This window comes from Monodelphis domestica, chromosome 3 (genome assembly GCF_027887165.1).
Source record: "Monodelphis domestica isolate mMonDom1 chromosome 3, mMonDom1.pri, whole genome shotgun sequence".
Classification (NCBI taxonomy): domain Eukaryota; kingdom Metazoa; phylum Chordata; class Mammalia; order Didelphimorphia; family Didelphidae; genus Monodelphis; species Monodelphis domestica.
This window is the reverse complement of record NC_077229.1, coordinates 206238671-206261329: the sequence shown is the minus strand read 5'-3', so window position 1 is coordinate 206261329 and position 22659 is coordinate 206238671.

The window sequence follows — 22659 nt, the reverse complement described above, 5'->3', positions numbered from 1 at the left end:
ATGTGGCCCCTATTCCAGTTTCATTTCATTTTTAATGATCCTGAAGTCTCAAACTATGCTTTATGCAAACTTCTTCCTCCTTCACTTGATTTATAGAAGTATATTTTTGGTAAAAGAATATGGGCAAAAGTCACAAGGGATGTGAAGAACAAATGACGGCATGGTTTATTTCAGTGGAGGGAATATCATCACTAATGATTGCATAAATTTATTGAAATACTGGAGTAAGTATAAAATGATAAGGGTAAATCATAAACTAGCAAAGGATTCTGTGTTTTATAGCTTGTTTCAATGAGGTGGGTGGCATCCACATAAAAATTGGCAGTACAAACATAAAAGATAAAAACATCTAATTATGTTTCAGCACTTCATTGTATCAGAGATCTTATCAAGGTGAGTAGCTTTCTCCCTGGCACAAGTAGTGATCCATCTCTGCCTCCTCATATTGTAAGATTCTTGTTGAAGTCTTTCCATGAATATTCCATAGATTCCCTTGCAAGCATTTCTCTAGGTCTTTTGGCATTTTGAAAATAGCAATGTAGGTCTCAGGTTACCTTGGTAACCTAGGTTATCTTTGGTTACTTTCATTTATTCTATCCCATTCTTCCTTCATAATTGGCTCACCTCTTTTTCTGGTCAAATACCCCTTGGAGATTTCTTTTCTGGTTCTTTTCATATGCAAGCTATTATTGGTATTACAATGCAGCTTATTTAACATATCATGCCTTTTCAGTCACCTGAAATTTTTATTCTTTTTAAATCATACTGGTTTTTGATTCCTATCTATATATGCTCATGAAGAGAACACTGGAGTTAAAAAAGCTAGGCTAGAAGAGCTAGAAAGAAATTTTCTTCAAAATAACTATAGAAACTACAAAATGCTTAGTAAGGTATCCTAAAATGTTCACCTAGGAGCTCTACAAATTTAACTATAAAACACTTTTTAGAAATAAAGACAGACATAAATAATAGGAGAACCATTAATTGGTTGATAATGAATTTGATATTGTAGAACACATTCCCCATACAACACATAGTTGGACTAATCCCAAATCATTGAGTGTTCTGGGAAAAGATAGTTCATTCTCATTTTTGGTAGTTGGAAAAGGATACTATGACATCCTAAAGACCAAAGATTTAGCCAGAATTTTTAAGTTAGTTCATATTCTAATAATGTTGGGCACCACTAATTCTATGCTGGGTAGGGTCTTTTTACACAAACTTTTGGTTGCATTTAAATTCATGTTTTCACAAAATTATCATCGAAGTCAAGGGGGCACACCAAGGAAATCCAAGGCAACCAACAAAAACAAATTTTTCATGGAAAAAATGGAAGAAGACCAAAACCTATGATAACTGATGTCAATGAAAATCAAAGTATTACTGTACTTGTAAATGTATTTGATCATTTGTCTTTGCCTCATGTCCTGGAACAAGAAATGCTTTCTTTTAAGTCCTACCATTTGCATTCCAAATAATAATCTTTTCTCCTTTAAATCTGTGTTTAAAAGCAGATTTAAAAGTGGCTTAATCAATCATATGCCCCCAGTTCTTACACCTGTCTTTCCCCTGAGATATCTTTTGTAAGGACTTTGAAACATCTGGTTGAAATCTGCCCATCCTAACTGGGAAGGACTTTTCAACCAAGCAGTCTTCATTTCCTATGCCCTATGACTTGAATATAAGGTAAGACTTGTTATGTGTTAAGCATTTTTTTCTCTAACACTTTATCTTATATTCAGACAAATAGAGTGCTCAGATCTGGCTGCTTCCACTCTATCTCTACTCTTCTCTCTCCTGTGAAATGCTTTACTTATCTATTTTAAGTTGTTACAGAATACTTCTGACAGATTCTGAACTCTTCAGCCAGTTTGAAAGGTTATAAAAACCAAATATATGCCCTTGGAATCTGAGGCTTCCATTCAGTGAGAAAAGCCTACCTTGGCATGCTAATAAATTGCTTTCAGATTGGCCTTCTATCTTTGATGGGAAGTCATCAGACCTTCCATCTTCAAAAGGTACACCTCTCCCAAGAAGTCCCATTACTCTCACTGGGAGGAATTCCCCAATAATACCAATAATTATGTTGAGTTACTGAATATTGATTTAATTAATATGTCAATGCGTGTTGTGGGTGGATCTGTTTGCCTCTAATCATTTATTTTGGGTATAGGAGATAAATACCAATTTATAACTGATTTAATTGTACATTGAGTACCTTTCTCTTCTTCTCTTTTAGGAAAACCCTAGATGTGAGCTTAAATCTAAGCTTCAAATAATTTGTCTTCCCTGTACTAGAATGGAAAGACTTAATGATCCATAGTATAAGAAAAGGGAGCCTGAATGTAAGAAAACCCTCTCCAGGACTGAACTGGTCTTGGCCTCATCCCTAAAATCAGATTGGAGGAGTATGTTAGTGGGAAATCAAATAGGGGCCTAGCACTTGTTCTTAATGTTAAACTTGTTTTTATCACTTACATCTGTTAAATAGCTCTCCACTACCTGCCAAACTAGAGTCTTAATGCTTGAAGTAACATAACAAATCTATGTAACATATAGATAACTGTGTGATCTTAGACAAGTCACAATCTCTCATCCATAGTTTCCTTATTTCTAAATTAGAAATAGTAAAATGATTTTCCTAACTTCCTCACAGAGTAGATAGGGCCAAATTAGATAATGTACATAAAAATGCTTTAAAGAACCTAAAGTTTTATTCATCATCTAACTCAATGCTATTGTTACACATTTCTTCTATTTGAAGAGACTATGTTAATCCACATACTAATTCTCAAAGAGAGATAGATACTTAGGCATTATCATACAAGGTAACATATCAGGCAACCGAATCATTTTCCTGATATAATTTCTTCAAAGTTGCTAGAGGGACATTTTCAAATTTGGAAAAACAAAATGCTAGAGGTCAACTTGCTGCATTATGTTGCCAAAGGTAACAATGGATGGGAATGATAACTGTTGCAGAACCCACGAGATACACTAGTTATGTTGGAAGGTATACTAGTGTACCACTGATAGAACTGTGGATTGCTTCCATGGTTTTGTCAAATAACTTGGAACTGTACTAAGAAAGTCACTAACCTATTCATACCTTTGGACTAGCAATAGCACTAACTGGTATGTCCCACAAGGAGATCAAAAGTAGAAAGGAAGATCTCAGGTGCTCCAAAATATTGTAGTAGCACTTTTTTGTTGTAGGAAACAACTAAAAATAAAGTTATGTACTCATCAGCAAGTAAATGGCTGAACAAAAAGTGTTACACAAATGCAATGGAACTTTATTAAACTCTAAGAAATGAAAACATGAAGAGTTTTAGAAAACTTGGAAAGGCTTGTGCAAACATACTAGAGCAAAGTACAAAGAATCAAGAGCACAATTTATATAATAACAATGATAATGTAGACAAAAACAATATCAAAAGTCTTTATAAAGTTCATTAATGACCACTCATGATTACAGACATGACAATGAAATATAGCTTTACCCTCTTGGAAGAGATATGAGACACTGTTATTTCCTACAGTTTCAGAATGATGCCATATGGCCAGACTTGGCTAATATATTGGTATGTTTAGCTTCCCTAATACCAAGACAGGTATTCTATGGTGAACTGTCAGCGGGACTCAGGAAACAAGGCCGACCAAAGAAAAGATTCAAGGATCAGCTAAAGTCCAACTTGAGGTGGGCCGGCATTACACCAAAGCAACTAGAACTCGCTGCCTCTGACAGAAGCAGCTGGCGAACCCCCATTAACCATGCCGCCACCACCTTTGAAGATGAGCGACGTCGACGTCTTGCCGCTGCACGTGAACGCCGACACCAGGCCACAACCGCACCTCCCATAACAACTGGCGTCCCATGCCCCATGTGCCACAAACTGTGCGCCTCAGCCTTTGGACTCCAAAGCCACATGAGGGTGTATCAATAGATGATAATGCACAAAGAAAATTGTCATTCTTGGTCACCGAGATTCTACCACTTAGCTTCCCTAGATTTCATTACAAGGGAGGGTTTGGAGGGAAGGGGAGAAGGAAAATGCTAATGATATTTTAAAAGGAACCAATGGAACATGTATTTTTAAAAAAATCTAAATGAAATTATGCAGTGTGACATGAGTAGAACCATATCTGTATGTTTATTTATATTTTATATTATATTTATATATATACATATTTATATATATAAATATATATATTTATATAGAACCATATCTGTATATTTATTACAATAAGGAGGAAAGAAGGCAGGCAGGCAGGAAGAAAGGAAGGAAGGAAAGAAGGAAGGAAGGAAGGAAAGAAAGAAGGAAGGAAGGAAGGAAGGAAGGAAGGAAGGAAGGAAGGAAGGAAGGAAGGAAGGAAGGGAGGAAGGAAGGAAGGAAGGAAGGAAGGAAGGAAGGAAGGAAGGAAGGAAGGAAGGAAGGAAGGAAGGAAGGAAGGAAGGAAGGAAGAAAGGATAGAAGGAAGGAAGGAAAGAAGGAAAGAAGGAAGGAAGGGAGAGAGGATGTAAATGAGGGAGAGAGGGAGGAAGGAAGGAAAGAAGGAAAGAGAGAAAAGAAAGAAACAGAGGGAAGAAGGAGAGAAGGGAAGAAAGAAAACAAAGCCAGATAAAGCAGAACTTAAGACATTTTGAAGAGGCCAGAGAACAAAAAGCATCTTTTATTTGCTTGTTTATTCATTTGGGTCCATTTCCTAAATGACTACAATTTTAAGTAAGCTTTTATTCTTTTTTTATGCTTATGTGAATATTTGTTTTTGATGATAATTATTAACAATAATTATAATATCAAAGATCCACTGAAGTACTAAGTTGTTAATTTTAAATTCAGAGTATCTTAAAATAGAGTAGATTTCTGCTCAGCATCTATACTAAAATATGCATTTTTAAAGTATATTTATTCAAAGAATTCAGACCTGTGTGGAAAAAATATGTTTGTGACTTATTGGCACTGTATGAGTAGAAATATTTTTAAAAACAAAAAGAGGTTTTTTTTAAGCACTGGATTATTCTTTAAGCCAAGAACAAATTCCTTGACTCCTAAATTCTAGACAAGACTTATTATTAGGCATATCTCTCATTCTTGCTTATGTTAACCTGTCACCTGTTAAACAGGGTCTTCTGGCCTATGGCCTTTCAGCTGTTTTGTGGCTGAGTATAGCATTTCTATTCTAAAATATGCCTGTGCCTAGAAGGTTCCTGCAGGTTAGTTTTTGCTGCTGAAGAAACTGCCATTACTTACATTGAATTTCAATGACTTCCTGCAGGCAAACACCTGGAGGCAATTACCTGTACCTGCTTGCCAGCAGACTCAGATATGCTTTAGGATAGAAAAACTATATTTCTCATGGAAAAAAAAAAGTCCAGTCCCTTTGTGTAATTCTTTATTATTGCCTGAATGCTACGTTATGTTATTCAGACCAAGAAATTATTCTCTAACCTATTATTTATTGGCCCACAAATTTTTATTTCAGTGTTCTTCAAACTGCAGAGAATTCTGGTGGTTCTCACCTTCCCTCTGGGGTTATATTTATCCCTCTACTGATTAGACAGTCTCTCCTAAGACATTGATTCCCTGAATCAGGTGAAACAACAATGTAGGAACGATGTAAAAAATGAGGAGTACATTCCTGGTTAACCAAAATTTGTAGTAGGTATAGATGCTAAAGACTATATAAACTTTAAATTGGTGACACACAGCCTCAAACTCTCACGTACAATTTTTCTACCTTCCTCTCTTCTAAATACCTGAAAATTTGTATCCTAGAATCTTGGGAAGATCTTACTTAGGAACTAGGGTTAGGTGAGTTTCCCCATAACCCCCTCCAATTAGCAGTGGTCTATGGGTTAGTCATAGTCATAGTCAGTGAGTAGAATGCTGGGCCCATGTAGCCTCATTATATACTCACAACTTCATTCCTTCCTTTTCTTCATGCTCTGAGTCCCTTCAGAAGTTCCTCATCTCTGCTGTACCTAAGCATAATTGAGCCCAACAATGGCACCTAGGCAGAGAAGGCAGTGATTGCCTTTGGAAAGATCATTCTGGATCTAGGTCCTCATCAATGTCTAGTGGCTGGAAGCTCTGGAAAGGGGTATATACCAAAGGATGGAGATGTGGAGTAGCATTACCTGTAATTCCTTGGCACTGTCCAAGGACAGTCCAGAAAACTGATTCTGATTGGTCAGCCTTATCACTCTTCATTATTCAGAGAAGTGGAGTAATTACTTTTTAAGGAAAAGGCAAAGACAACAGCCTATTAGCCATAAAAGTATAACATTGAATATATTCTAGTCCACACTACCTGAAGGCCAAGTATTTTACATTTCACCTCTCCCCCCAGGGTTCTCTTGTTCCTTTAGGATGATTAGATGGTGTCTGAGTTCTCTATCAATGGCTCCAACCCCCACCAATGGCTCTAACCCCCACTTATGTTGTTCCCTCAAGTATAATGGATCATCCCTCTTTACCCCCAATCCATCAGTAAAACTTTGATTAACTTTTAAAAAGAAATATTTAGTTCAAAAAGTATAGTAACAAATATATGTTTATTCCCTCAATAGATGGGAGGCTCCAATTCCCCATATTATCTCAGTCTCTGAAAAGGAGAAAGGAATTAGGTTTAGAGTTAACTCAATTCCTATAAAGCCTAGTTTAAATTCTGAGTCCAAAATCTCTTCTTGGGCTTGAGTTCCAGGCACCCAGGCTTCTCTTTTGGCCCGGCTTACTACAATATCCTGCCTGAAATTCAAGCTCCAAGGTCATGATAACTCGAACTTCAGGACTGGTTGGGATCACTGACAGTACTTGACACGGATGAACAGAAAAATAGACCCTTTTGTTAGAACAAAGGTAAGAGAGGCCTAGGGTAAGGTAGCTCTATTTCTTCTTCAGTTCATGGAACCCATATTGTGGGTCAATTATATATGATCTGTACTGTCTAAAAGCAGTAAGAAAAAGTATGCCAGAAAGAAAGCATATTTGACTTTGGCCATTTTAAAAAGTAAAATCTGTTCTAGCTATACAGCCAATCAAAGGAGGCTACTTTCCACCCAATGGTAGAAGAAACACTGGGAATATGACACTTCCATATAAAAAAATCTGGGCATACACAGGTCGAACCTTCTTACAAAGGAATTCTAGTAGGATCCCATATGCTTTAACAGTAGACTTTGGTCATAATATATTAATCACATCATTGTGAGACAGTATTGGTTGAGCCAATATTACTTATAGTATGCATTGTATAGGTAATGTAGGTGAGAGTGAGTAAATATATAGAAGGATTTCAATATTTCAAGGATCTGTAATTTCACCAGTGATAAAAGTAATTTCCTAAAATGACACAGATCAAAACTTCTCTGCACTATAATATTTTATTTCAGAGTTGCTATGATAAAAAAAAGTCACCACCCTTTGACAGTCTTGTCATATGTAAGAAGAGGAAATAAATAGAAAACTCAAGAAATAAGTGTTCTACATCTTAATCTGAAAATGGCTTGAAAATAGATTCTTTAGGGTTTTTTGCAAATGTATAGGGGCAGGGGGCAAAAGGTAGAAATCAAATGAGAATTACATTCAGTATTTACACAAAAATCTTGTGTCACCTTATTTTTATGTGACCCCCCTCCTCTCCCCCATGGGAGAGAAAAAGTAATGACAATTTTTGGATAAACCATAAAAATCCTTTTGACTGGGGTTACTGCTGCTTCCAAAGACAAAAGAAGTCAATGACTAGGACCACATAGGGAAGTATAGAGACTATAAACAATATTGTCTAAAAGACAATCCTGAGAATTAGGTAACTAGAATCATCACTAGACAAAAGGTCCTAATTCAAAAATAGAGTGAAAGACGAAAAACCATAAGAATGATCAATTCAGAGACTACAGGTATTGTGAATCCTTTTCAACTGATGGTATATTGATTGACTTCAGCATCTTCCCTGTTTTCTCTCATTGCTGGTTTGTGATCCCACAATGTGAGGAAGATGCCTTCTTCCCTTATTTCTTTCCCCAAGGACTTTGGTATATGTGGGTAGGTATCTTCTCTGGCCATTCTTGAAAATCTGAAACAAGAACCAGGAGGAGGTTTAGGAGATAGCTTAAAGTAGCTGCCTTTTTATAGGTGTGCTTAATCTATTTCTTTTTCACTTTATTCAGTGTGTAATAAACTGATCAAAGTAAGCTGTCTCTGAATTCAGTGAATATTGTGAGCTATGAATTGAGATAGAAGTTCAGACAGAGTAGGGGCTTTTAAGCAAAGTACAGACATTACAGTTCATATTTTAATATATTTCAGTATATTCCACTTCATCCCTTTCATTGAATTTAGATTGAGCCACTTGAGGTTATTAAAATTGCTTACGGTTATTTTGGGGTGAGGGGAAGTTAGGTATTTGTAAGCTAAACAACATCTTGTGGCCAGCTTAGGAAAGTTATCCTATGCACTACAGAGAAATCAATAAAACTGAAAGGCTTGTGGCTCCAGTATAGTGCCACCTGGTAGACAACTGAAATATTGGCCTCCCTCCCTGGAAAATTAATACAGTAACATGCTGTCTTCTTGTAGGTATTCTTAGGGAAAGCAACACTTAAGGCATACAGCTCAAAGGCTTGAGGGGATGGGGTTTAAATGTAACAACTGTTATGCGTAATATGATCACAGATTTAGAGTTAGATGAGGTATTAGAGATCATCTAGTAACTATTATTTTATAAGGAAACAGATACTAAGATAAGTGAAATGACTTGCCCAAGGTAATATAGGTGACAAAGAGAAGAGCTGGATTTCAACCCCAGGTCTTATATGAAAATAGTGTTCTTTCTTTTATAAACTGCCTGCCAGGTAAGGAAGTTCTTTAACTTCTCTGTGCTCTGGAGTCTTTTTTTTTTTAAATGGAGATAATAATATTTACACTATTTAACTCAGAGAGTTGTTGAGAAAAAATATCACAGAAACCTTAAAATGCTTTATAAAATGTGAGTCACTTCAACTATAATCTACCATTTAGTTCTCTACAGCAGGCATGCCTAGGAAGAAGCTAGCATTACCCATTACCTCCCAGTTATTATTTCCCGAACAGGGAGTGAAATTCACTAACATCAGCTCTTTGTCAAATTTTGAACTCACTCATTCTGTGTACTTGTTGCCCCACTGGAACAATGTGGATCATGGATAATTCATTCACCCTTGGATTTTTGAAAGATGACTCCAGAGACAAAATCTGTAGTGAAAAGTCATGCAAAGAACAGAAGAGTTATGTATGAATATGGAGTTGATTTTATGGATGGAGTCTTATGCAACTGTGTGGCCCCTCCAGGGACCATATAGTTCTAGGAATACCAGTGGAAGGAGGCAGTAGCACAGTGGTGAGGAGTTCTTGGTCTAGGCTGGGAATTATGTGAGTATGAGCTAGCAGCAATGGGCCAGCAGATTTGGAGTTGTAAAAGAACCTCCCAAGGACATGGTTCAAACAAAGAACTATGAGAGTCAGAGCTTAAAATCAAAGAACCACTGAACTCCAACAAGGAAGGAGGAATAAACTTCAACCCAATTGTTAACTGTGAGTTGTATAGAATGCCATACTGAAGGAGGGAGGGTAACTTCTGTGCTAACCTGAGTTCTGCCCTTATTAAGGGAAGATTTCAATCCCAGGAATATTGATATAAGCTTTGGCCAATTGTACAGGTCCTTGAGGAAGGTGAGACTCAACAGGGGTGAGTTGTTTGATTCCCCAGCAACTCAAGTTTTCTCCTTACAAGGGAGGAATATGGGGATCCCAGATTCCTACCAGAGATCTTGAACTATATCTAAGTTCTGGAGGGATATGTCCTAGAGAGGAAAAGGGAGTTAATTATTCATAAGCTCAGATTTAAGTTATCCACATTTTTGTTTTATGTATTAAATAAATAATATTAAGGAAATGTTAAATGAATACTGCATTCAGTATCCCATTAGTCTGAGTTCTTGCACAGGTGTTGAAAACTCTTTTCCTTTTTATTTTTTGTGGAGATTTGAAGTTGAGAAATTCTGATATTCCCAGAGAAACTGGAGTTGAGACAAAACAATCACTTAATAAACATTTATAGTATTAAGCAACTACTATGAGCCATATATGGTGCTAAATGATGGGGATATAAAAAGAGACCCACAAAAAAGGCCCTTACCTTCAAGGAGTTCATAATCTACTAAGAGAGAACACAAACCCAAAATACATATAGCCAGTCTGCAATATTTACCTTTAAATTTATGACTTCAGACATTCAGATGATTTTATTAATATGTTGGCAACCATACACATTCATGGCTATGCACAATAGAGTTAAAACTGAAAGGCAAGTTTGTGTTGTGACTAGTATCCTGGTAGGTGTTTCATTACTCTTGTTCACCTAACTATTGTTCTTTCATTGCATATTTTCATTGTTTTCCATTAAAACTCAAATTTGGGGTCATAATTATTCACTCAAAATATACTGTTAGTCCTTTGGACTCTAAACCCAAGACTACAGAGTCAGTGATGTGGCTTTATGTTAAAATAAAGGTGTTAAATAAGCTTCCATTCTGGAATATCTGCAACTAGTCCAGAGACCCTTATGGAACTCATACAGTATGTGAAAGAGGTATCACGGATGGATTATTTCAAGCCAGTGTATCTTTCACAATTTCCAGTGCCATCCAGCAGAAATGAAGGATGGAGTGTCAGTGGTGATGTCAAGACCTTACTAGTCTTGGCATCTTCCAACTGCAGCAACTAAAGTCCCAGCAACCTCTCCTTTGGTTTTCAGAAGGATGCCAGGGTAGTGAGGTTTACACAGTATAGTTTATAATACAAGATTTTCATGCTACTATTTGACACAGTTGAGAGTACGATTCAGGTTAAAAAATGTTATAGTTTTAAGAATTGCATTTGCTATATAGTACTTATGATATTGTAAATTTCATATTATGAAAGGTGAATATTATCTGAAATCAATGATTTTTATTAAGATTTTAACAATTCTAAGGAATTACTAGCGAGAAAAATATTTTGTATATTACCAGTGTTCTTATGTGTATGTCATTTTATGGATGATTTAATGGTTACTCTATTAGGAAAAATACATATTATCAGCATTAATATTTTATTATAATCATATGCAGATAAGTATTCTCTAGTAAAAGATTATGTTTTTTGGCAGTCATGGGAACCTAACTCCTATTTCTAGTAGGTTCAACACATCAGTATTTGAGTTTTTTACTTTGGGGCCATTTGCTAGGAATGTTGCTCTTATGAAAGTTGAGGATTGACTGTTTGAACAAGCTATGTATGGGATAAATAGGAAATAATTAATGGAGGGAAGGCACTAGAATTAAGAGGGTTTAGGAAAGGCTTGCTGGAGACAATGAGATTTTAGTTGTAACTTAAAAGTAGTAAGGAAAACCGGTAGGTGGAGATGAGGATGGACAGAAATCTAAGCATAGGAGTCAGCCAAAGAAAATGCCTGGAGCTGAGAGAGATGGAGTGTTTTGTTTCTAGAAGAGCAAGGAGGCAGGTGTCACTGACTGAAGAGTATGTGGCAAGGGAGTATCATGTAAGAAGAAAATAGGAGATTAGGTTATTAAATTTTTTTGTCCAAGGGAAAACCCTAGGTAGGATTATTAAACAAAGACATTTAAAAAAGAAGCCCATGAGCCCAGAACATTAGTAATTTTGTCATATGACCATTATAGCTTGGGTCATTTATTTTTTCCTGTATTTTCAACTCTTTCATTTTTAAAGTGGTACCCAAACTAGGAAAAATATCTCGATTTATTTATGTGTTTAATGTCTCATAGGTAGTGCTATTTAAGAAGCACTTCTGTTGAATCAGAATGATGAATAAAAAATGTGATGCCATGAATGTGAAATTTTAAAGGTATTATCTAATACAATATAGTGAGCACTTTTATTATCATCACTATACATCAATATTATGTCAATTTCTCCATAAAATAATTAATACACAAATAGAAGTAACTATGTAAATAGAAACATGTTTACTTATTTACTTGTTAATTGTATTATGAAGCTCTTTTATATTCAGTTTTATTCTGCCATTATCTCTGTAAGTTAGATAGAAGTAGCTTTTATTATACCAATTCTGTAGAGAGCCTGAGCCACAGAGGAATTCTCACTTGTCTGAGGTCACATTGATAATAATGGAAAAGTTTTTAAAACAAATTTTTGATTCACTGCCAGATCCTCCTTTCACTAGATCTCACTGCATTACACATAAACACACCATAAATCTTATCCTCAAATATCTACCATTCTAAATATAGATGGTAGACACACCTAGAGATACAAATAAGTATGCAGACAAACAAAATGGGTTTTTTTGATCTTTGTTCAATTAGAACATTCCAAGCTAAATTAAATAATTTAAAAATCTTTTTTCTATTTTTTCTTCTCCCACATTTTTCTGGTCTTTCCTTGCTTTTAGGAAGGAATTGAGTTAAAGGAGTCAGTTTGTTCATGTCCTGTCTTCTATTGAGCCACATTTTCCCCTTTCTATTTCCCTTCCTTCCCTACCCACTTCCACTGTTCTCTAGGGGACAAGAAGGATAATTTCATTTTTCATAATATTATGCTGTCCTTACCCTGTTTCTGGATCCTATTTTTTTCCAGTGGCAGAATATAACTTAGAAACAGCTTCCCTTCATTATACACCTACGCCTCCTGTCTTTTTATTCTCATATTTTTGTAAAACCAAATGATTTAAACAATTTCTAGTTCTGATTTTTATTCTGGAATCAACCCATCATCATCTTTTACCTGAGTTGTCAATATTAGATGGTGAGTTTTGGGGGATCTCTTTTCATGAATTTAAATGATGTTGATATGTAGGGTTCCACAAATATTAATGCCACATTCTTAGTATTCCCTTCTCCACATACACACTTAGGTGGTATCCTGTAGGGGATTCAATTTTTATTGCTCACTAATGAGTTGGAGGTAAAAGCTTGTTAAAAAGAAACAAACTCCAGATAAGGTATTGCCACATATTTTTAACTTCCGTCTAACTTCCAATATTATTGGAACATAACTAACATCCGATATTATTATTCCATAAATTAAAATGAGCTCATCACTTAGGATTCGAGCTGGTGTTATAATTGTTTGTTTTTACATTTTCTAAGACATTCAACAACTGTCTCACTCTTTCAGATGAAGTGAACTGCTTCCTTAATCAAATCAGTGTATCATTTATATTTATTGACTTTTACTGCATACTTAGTTTTTCTTAAGAGTAATGTGAATGGAAAATACACAAAAAGCAGTTAAATCATTACTACTCAGATTCCACATGGCACTTTGAGAACAGGTTAAGACAGTATAAGGAAAAGCTCTCCAAATGTTGGTGCCTCCTGAGAAATAGTATTAAATGATTTGCCTTCTGGAGAAATTTAACCTGTACTTTGTTTATTCTCTAAAAATCAATGTGTGCTTCAATTCAAACTCAGATTAAATCATTTTATACTCTTTGCTACATAATGTCAGTGAGTATCCTAGTAGTAAATTATTCTATTTTTATCTAAAGCCTGAGGAAAAATAATCTTACTCTTTTCAAATAAGTAACATCTTTGTGATAATATCTGAATGTAAATAAAGGGTTTTAGAGTTAAAAGGGCTTTAAACGTCAATGAATCTAACCATCTCATTTTACAGACAAAGAAAGAAGGGTTCCATAGAGATTAATGATTTGCCAAAGATCTCACAAGTAGTATGTGATAGGATTCGGATTTGAACTTAATTCCAGGACTCCAAAACTGACATTCTCTCTTTAGCTGTTTCAATTTCCTTTCATTTTAAGAAAGCAGGCTGTCTTCTTGTAAATTCACAATTAATCTAAGATGTTATTAAGCAATTGGGTTTTTTATATGAGCCTAGGATTTCTTTATTTTCAAGACTGTGATTATAATTATAGATTATTGTCTTCACTGTTGCCAAAACAAAATAGAACATTTTTTTAAAGAAAGAACAAGTATGCATTTGTCGAAAAGTAAAGGCTTTACCTCTGGAAATAATAGCATTCTATAAATTAATTTGCTATATATGACAAAAATGGAACCCAGTAATCTGAAATCTAGTATAAAAAACTTTCTTGTTGAGCTGAAGTCTAATCATTTGATATGGATCACTGAGATGTTACCAGCTGACTGCTTCAAAAATGGAAAATCAATGGTTGAAGTAGGATAGATCAATTTATTTAAATTATATGCAACCAGTAATTTTTCCTCCAGACTGCAGGAGGGAGACAATAAAGGGAAAATAGTATAGTTAACACTTAAGACTTCTTAAACATTGGTAGAAGGGCCTTGCTAAAAAGTGGATTTTTAAGAAATGCCAATATGTAGGCAGACTTAGTATTTCTAGGGTCACCATTTAAAGGTCCTTTTGAATAGGAAATATTTAGAGTGAACACCTTTGTGCCCTCCTCATAATAAGAAGAGAGGAAGAGTTTGTATGATCTCTATGATACCAAATCTTTGATTCTGTTATGGGATAGGATTTGATTAGATCATTTCTAATTGACTGATTTCCCCCAGCCTATTTGATGACACTACAGAAGATATTGAGCAAATAAAAGAGACAAGTTGTTAAGATATTAAAGTATAAAGAAGTGTCTAAACTATTTCCCCCTTTACAGGTCATTTTTCCCTTTACAAGATTTTTTTTTGTCAAATTGGCAGATTGTCATTTTATCCAACATGACTCTTCATGGGTTTTTTGTTTGTTTTTACATTGAATTTTTATTTTATTTTTTCAATTACATGTAAATACACATTTTTATAAAAAAAATTTAGTCCCATATTCTCTCCCTCTCTCCATTCCCTCCTCTCTCCTTGAAAAGCAAGCAATTTAATATATGTTATATATGTGCAGACATACAAAGGATTCCCATCTTAATTGTGTTGCAAAAGAAAACACACATAGACATAGAACACTCACAAACACACACATGGAACCAGAATAAAAAGAAAGTAAAAAATAAGTTTGCTTCAATCTGATTTCTGAGCCCAGAAGATCTTGCTTTGGAGATAGATAGCATTTTTCATCATGAGTCAGAATAGTCTTGGATCATGGTATTGCTGACAACAGTCATTCACAATGGCCCATTGTATAGCATTACTCTTATTGTGAACAGCATTCTCTTGGTTTAGTTCATTCCACTTTGCATTAGTTCATGTAAGTTTTCCTATGTTTTTCTGAAAGCATCTTGCTCATTTCTTATAGCAATCATATGCCACAGCTTGTTCATTCATTTTCCAATTCATGGGCAACCTCTCAATTTTTCAATGTTTTGCCACCACAAAAATAGCAGCTATAAATATGTTTTGTACGTTTATGTCCTTTCCCTTTTTCCTTGATCTCTTTGGGATATTGATCTAGTAGCAGCTCTTTAAAAAGGAAGATATATTCTCTAGAGAGGGAATCAAAGTAGGGGGCAAGTCTGAGGAGTATGAGTCCTGGGGCTCAGAAAGAAAGTCAGCAATGAAAGAGCCCAGTCTCTGAGACAGAATTGTCCCTTACCCTCAAGGGCAGGGCAAATGTTTCTCTTTACCTCCATCAGTCATAGGATATACAAACATACAAACATTTATATGTATATATATATATATATACAAATATGTATATATATATATATATACACATATATATTTAAAACCCTTACCTACTACCTTAGAATTGATATAATTATTGGTTCCAAGGCATAAGAGTGGTAAGGGATAGGTAATTGGGGTCAAGTGACTTGCCCAGGGTCACACAGCCAGGGAGTGTCTAAGGTCAGATTTGAATCCAAGATCTCATTTCCAGGCTTGGTTTTTTATCCACTAAGACACCTAGCTACCCCTCAGCCACAACATATTGTAGCAGAGATGTTCACTCATTAGAAAATATGACCCCCAATTGGGAGTAAGCATGATCCTGAAGGAACAGCTTTGTGGGTTGAGAGAATAAGCGTTGGTTGTTAGAGGTTGAACTAAGGCTGGAACCAGTCATGCTAACACTCTCTCAACTTTGCCATGACGTTTCAGTTACTTTTTCTCTCTACCCCTGTGGCACCCTTCTGCTTTCTAATGATTACCTTCCAAAATCTTCCTTTCGAGGAAAAGTCTAGACCAGCTAGCCTTCATTATTCTGACTGCCCAGAGCAGGAACTTTCCCTCCTTTCTCTGGCCTATAATCTCTCTTTTATATTTTTCCCAATTGTCTGCACATAATAAGTGCTTAATAAAAACTTGTTCTCTTGGAGATAAACAGGCCTAGAAAATCAATGGAACAATCTGTACAGGAAAGATGATGCACTTCGGAGAGCAGGGTGAGGAGAGTATATTCCATTCCTCCTATTATCATGCTGTATGTTTGTGGGAGAGTATGCTTTAGACCAGGTTTATGGTGGGAATGGAGGAAGAAGGAGGTTAACTATGGTTTTTATAATGCCATCTCAGCAGATGCTTTTTGCTTTGAGCTACTTGTATCTAGTAGCTTATTATTAGGGGTGAGATCATTTTAGAAGTGCAGACCCACAGAGTTCTTTGAAGCCAGGAGAGTTGTCTCCTTTGGGATTCAATCCATGAATGCTGTTTGTGGGATATGTGTAAAGGGAGTGCTCTAATAATTACTCTATATAGAGAGCCCTTAGTCCCTTTCCTGAAGACAGGTCATGGTGCAATGGATAGAGAGCACTGGGCCTGAGTTAGGAAGACCTGACATTTGTGTTAGACACTAACTAGCTGTGTGACCTTGGGCAATAGTCTCAACTTTTCTCTGTCTCAGTTATAACTATTAATTGGGGATAATAATAGCATCTATCTTCCAGAGTTGTTGTGAAGATCAAATGAGATATTATTTGTGAAATGCTTAGCATAGTGACTGGTGCCTTAATAGGAGCTTAATAAAGCAGTCTTTTCCTTCCTTCCTTCCTTCCTTCCTTCCTTCCTTCCTTCCTTCCTTCCTTCCTTCCTTCCTTCCTTCCTTCCTTCCTTCCTTCCTGTGCCATCAGGTAACTGATGAATATTATCTGCAGATTCAATAGTTACCTGAAGCTTAACTTGTCTAAAGCATAATTTAATATTTTCCCACACATTTGACTCTTTTTCATATTTCTTATTTTTACCAAAGTTTCCACCAATCTTCAAGTTACTCAAATGTATAGCCTCTCTCTTACTGTCCCCAATAAGCTGCCAAATCTTATTTGTTCTACTTCTACAGTATCTAGCAACTTTCTTCTTTTCTTCACTCACAGTCATTCACACTCACACTCACACTCACTTAGCTTAGGCTTCATCATCTCTTACCTGTCTACAGTAAACTTCTAATTGGAATCCTTGTCTCCATTTTTACCACCCTCTACTTTATCTATCCCCACCAAAACTGCCAAACTAATATTTATAAAATACCAATCTGATGACACCACTCTCCTATTCAACAATCTTCAGTGCCTCCCTATTTCCTCTAGGTTGAAATATAAACTTTGTCATTTAAAGCCTTTTACAGTTTGGTTCCAACCTATCCTTCTGGTCTGATTTGACATTACTTGATCCTTCTAAGTCAGAGCTCCAAAATAATACACTGATACTTTATTGCATAGCATCCTATCCTTAAACAGTTTGTCCTTCACACTCATGCTTACCTCATAGAATTGTTAAGTTTTTTTGTTTTGTTTTTTAAAGAGCAGCTCAGGTGCATCATCCTACTGAAGACCTTTGAAAATCTCCCCATTTTTAAGTCTCCACCTCCCTTGGACAGCATTCACTATGTATATATACTTATCTATGGAAACATTGTTTAAGCCTAGTAACCTGTATTTTCCTTGAGGTAAAGAACAATTTTTGTTTTTCTCTGGACGTAGCAGCCTCCCATCTTTCTGTATTGTTACTCATTAATTTCTGTCATGCCTGACTCTTCATGACCCCATTTGGAGTTTCTTGGTAAAGATACTAGAGTAAGTTGCCATTTCTTTCTCTAGTTCTTTTTACAGATGAGAAAACTGAGGCAAACAGGGTTAAGAGATTTGTCCAGGGTCATATAGCTTGTGTCTGAGGACAGATTTGAACTTGGAAAGAAAAGTCTTCCTGATTCTAGGCCAGACACTCTAATCACTGTGCAACCTAGCTACCCCTCTTCTCTTTTAGAGGTACTCAAAACAGACTTATTGAACCTACTTGTCATTATAGTCCCTTTTAGTTTTCTTTTTCAGCCCCTCTTGCATGTTCTTTCAGAGATCCTATCTTGTCTATATTTACTACAATCCCTGGATATTCAAGAACAGTAGCAATTTCAAGTATCCTCTTTCATTGCCCTCATAAACAGTCAAAAGTTCCAGAAATTCAATAGTTCCACAAATAGAAGCTGAATGATGTCAATAAGACATGATAAACATTATACACATCACAAAAGAATCATGGGATTAAGAAATAGCTCAATGACACATAAGAATGTAGGCATATGAGCCTGAACTCCATGCTTCTGTCCTGTGAGTTTGAGGGTGATGATGGAGAGTAATGCTTCCAGTCCTACTACTGCCTGAGGACATGAGCTGTTTTCACAGAACTTGTGTGATTGCAGTAGAATGGAAAAGTTCATTGATTACTTGTTCTCACTTTTGGTCATGGTTCTTTTGCTCCTTTAGGCTTTCCAAAGTCTACTTTCCAACTAGGTTAAGGAAGCAAGAAGAAATATTCCCCTTTTTCTCATTGTCACAGTCAAAATGTCCACTTTTTGAGTGTGTAGATTATCAGTTAGAAGTAGATCTAATTCTCAATTAAACAATCCATAAGTCTTTATTAGGACCTACTATGGTATAGATTCTGCTTAGCTATGCTCCTAGGGAATATGAAGAGACAAATTAAATCATCTTTATCTGCAAGGAATTTATTAATTAAATTACTCAATTAAAATAATTTTTTAAAAGTTAGACCCCCAATCTTTATTTTTCTGCCATGGGTTCTTTGAGCAGTTTGGCTAAAGCTTATTAACTACTCAGAATAATGTTTTTAAATATATTAAATAACACATAGATTTAAAGGAAATATAGACTACAAAGGAAACCAAGGATTAGTATAGATAAAGATGCATTTTTTCTTCCCCAAATTTATAGATCTCTGAAATCTATCCATGGATCCCAAGGGGCCTGCAACCTCAGATTTCATTTTTTGAGGTATTTGCAACCAATAAAGAGCTTCTTAATCCAAATGAATCTCTAGAAGGTAAAATACTTATGTGTGTGTGTGTGTGTGTGTGTGTGTGTGTATGTGTGTGAGAGAGAGAGACAGAGAGACAGAGAGAGAGAGAGAGACAGAGAGAGAGAGATTTGATGGTGGTGGTGGTAGTAGTCCTGAACTCCTACTAGCTTCTCTTCATCCCAGCACTCTCACTGCTAGAGAATAAAATGCATAGAAGAGATTTACACAATTTCTCTACGTATATTTTTACTGCCTCAAGTGATGTTGTACTTTGGGAGTCAATTAATTGAATAAGAACTCCTGGTTTGTGGAAGGAGTGTGAATTGATGCAATAAATGCTGGATGTTTGAAATAAGGAATCATGAATCTTGAAATACATTAAAATGATTAAAACTGATACTAGAAATCTATGGCAATTTTCTAAATAAGGCAGATACAATAATGAATATGGCTTTTTTGTTGTTGTTGTTTTAAAAAATTGAATGTTTGTCATCAGATATATACAGAATGGGAAGTTTTAACACCAGAGAATAGTATACATATTATTTTAAGCTTAGTGGTGGACAATGAGAAGTGGTTGAATTTTGTTCTTTTATTCATCATTCAAAAATACTCTGCATTTTGGTTTAACAAAATCCAACGTGTATAATAGTTCAGTGCTATTCTTATCAAGGTAGTCAGTTCCTTATATATGATGTTAAAGTTTAGTATGTCTAAGTCTTAAATTTTAAAATTCAGAAAAATATAAATTAAAAGACATTTTAGTTTATTTATAGACACATTCTATATCAGACAAAACTTGATTATTTCATTTCACTGAGTCATCTTTATAAGTGATTATGTATCAAGATGTTTTTTCAGATGTACCCAATTTCAGATTAACTATGTCTTTTTTCATAAAAGTTTAATATTAGGTTATGCTATTACATATTTCTAGGTCATATATGTCAGCTATTCACTCATCTATTCTTTCTTTCAACATTTATTGACTATCTACAATACTAAGGTATTGATCTAGGTCTTGTAAAGGGTGCAAAGATGAAAGAGACATGGTCTCTGCTCTCAAGGAGTTAGTATGATAAATGAGAAACAAACTCTCTTAATTCTAGTACTTTTCCTGTTATTTACATGCTGTCTCTTCCATTAGACAGAGAGCTTCTTGAGGAGAGGGGCTGTCTTTTGTCTTTATATTAACAATATTTTGTCCAACTCTGGTACATAACCAGCCCTTATTAAAATGCCTATTGATTGACAGATTGACACCTAAATATAATATAGATGTCATAAAATTCATGAGAGAGATACAAAGTACTAACAATTCAGAGGACAGAAAAGATAATTTCTGATTGGGAAGACTGGGAGAGTTTCAAAAAGGCACCTGGTCTGGGGATTTTAAGGATTTCACCAGGAGGAACTGGGGAGTGAGGCTAAATTGGAAGGATCTAGATTCCTGTTTCAAAAGTAGCATAGCAAATAGCTTCATTGGTCTTATTTTTTTCCATTAAACAAAAAATATTTACTGAATATCTGTAATATACAAAATGCTACAACATGTATTGTAAAATTATTCTCCTACCTTTCATTATTCAGCAGTTTGCCTTCTTTCTGTTTTGTGCCTATCTAGAACTAAATGCTTTTTATAGTCTTATAGAATAAACTTATAGAATCATAGACCTTTGGAGCAGTAAGCAACTTCAAAGATAATGTGGTTCAGTCCAATCATTTTTATAGCTAATGTGGAAAGGAAACAAGACTGACAGTTTGTGAGGGAAGGGGTCAACTGGGAGTGGCAGTTGGGTCTGGTGACTAGCACTTCCTGCCCGCCCAGTGGGACTTGGTTCCAGGTGTCGGAGGAGAGAGGAGCTTGTTCAGTCCAGTCTGGAGTGGCATGCTCTTCTTGGTTCAGCCCAAAGACACAAGCTTCTAAAGGTTAGAATTGTTCTTGTTTGCTTTCTGTGTACTGCTAAGATTCTGAATTAGAACAACGAGAGTAGACGGGAGTGGGACAAACTCTCCGCCAGCCTCTAGGGTCTGGCCCTATACTCTGAAGCTAAGGAAAAACTCCAATTCTAATTGGATTATTAAACTTTATAGTATTTGAATTTGCAGTCAGATAAGTGGACTATCTTTTCTGGTCATAGAGGGAGCTGAACTTCAGTTTCAGTCATTCAAAGACAAACTGTCCTTATTGGATCCCTGCTGTTTCCTCTCAGCAGGGGGCATCTCCCCTCCCTTGCCTCACCAAGCAGTGTTCCCTCTCTCCCCTCAACTACTCCATACCCATACAAACCTCCTTTTATCTCCCTTTTTCCCAATCCCATTCCCTTTCCCAATAAATATTACACTAAGGAAACTGATGCTCAGTGGGGGGTCATATAGGCAGTTAGCTAAAACAAACAATCAAACAAAGGGGTAGCTAGGTAGCACAGTGGATAAGAGCATCAGACCTTGAATTTGGAGGACCTGGGTTCAAATCTAGGCTCAGACATTTCCTAGTTGCATGTCTCTGATCAAGTCACTTGATGACAATTGTCAGTTTTTTCCACCTCTCTGTCTTGCAACTGTTACTAAGACAGAAGGTAAGGTTTTTTTTTTTGTCTTGTTTTGTTTTTAATAAATAAATCAAATCCTCTAATTGTTTCATTGGAGTTAATGAATATCCTCCATGCTTTCAATATACTTCTCTATACTTTAAATAGTGAGTAAACTTTCAGGGGCAGGAATCATGCTAATATTTTATAACAGCAAATATGAAAACCTATACACTAGAATCATGCTGTCGAGTAGAACCAGTCTTCTTTATAATGGCACAACTGAGACTATAAGAAGGATTTTTCTCTTCATTACCACCTTCCCCCACATACAAAACCCCAAACCCCAATTTAGTATAGAGAGTGTTTACTTCCAAAAATTGATGTATCTGATCTCATTTATCAGTTAACAACTTGTGCTTAAAAGTCAAGCTTTCAGGTTTCCAACATATTTTTTAAAAACTATTTACTTGTAATAAATACATTTTGTACATATTCAATTCCTTTTTTCTTTCCTTCTTTTTAAAAGTATATGTATGAGAGACTGGTACACTGTGGCACAATCAAATGTAATGGACTTCTCTACTAGCAGCAAGCAATGATCCAGGACAATTCTGAGGGACTTATGAGAAAGAATTCTATCCATACCCAGAGAAAGAACTGTGGGAGTAGAAACAGAAGAAAAACAACTGCTTGATCACATGGTTCAATAGGGATATGATTGGGGATGTAGACTCTAATCACTCTATTGCAAATATTAAGAATATGGAAACAGGTCTTGATAAATGATACATGTAAAACCCAGTGGAATTGCTCATTGGATATGGGAGGGTGGGTGGGAAGAGCAGAGGGAAAGAACATGAATCATGTAACCATGGAAAAATATTGTAAATAGAATAAACTTTA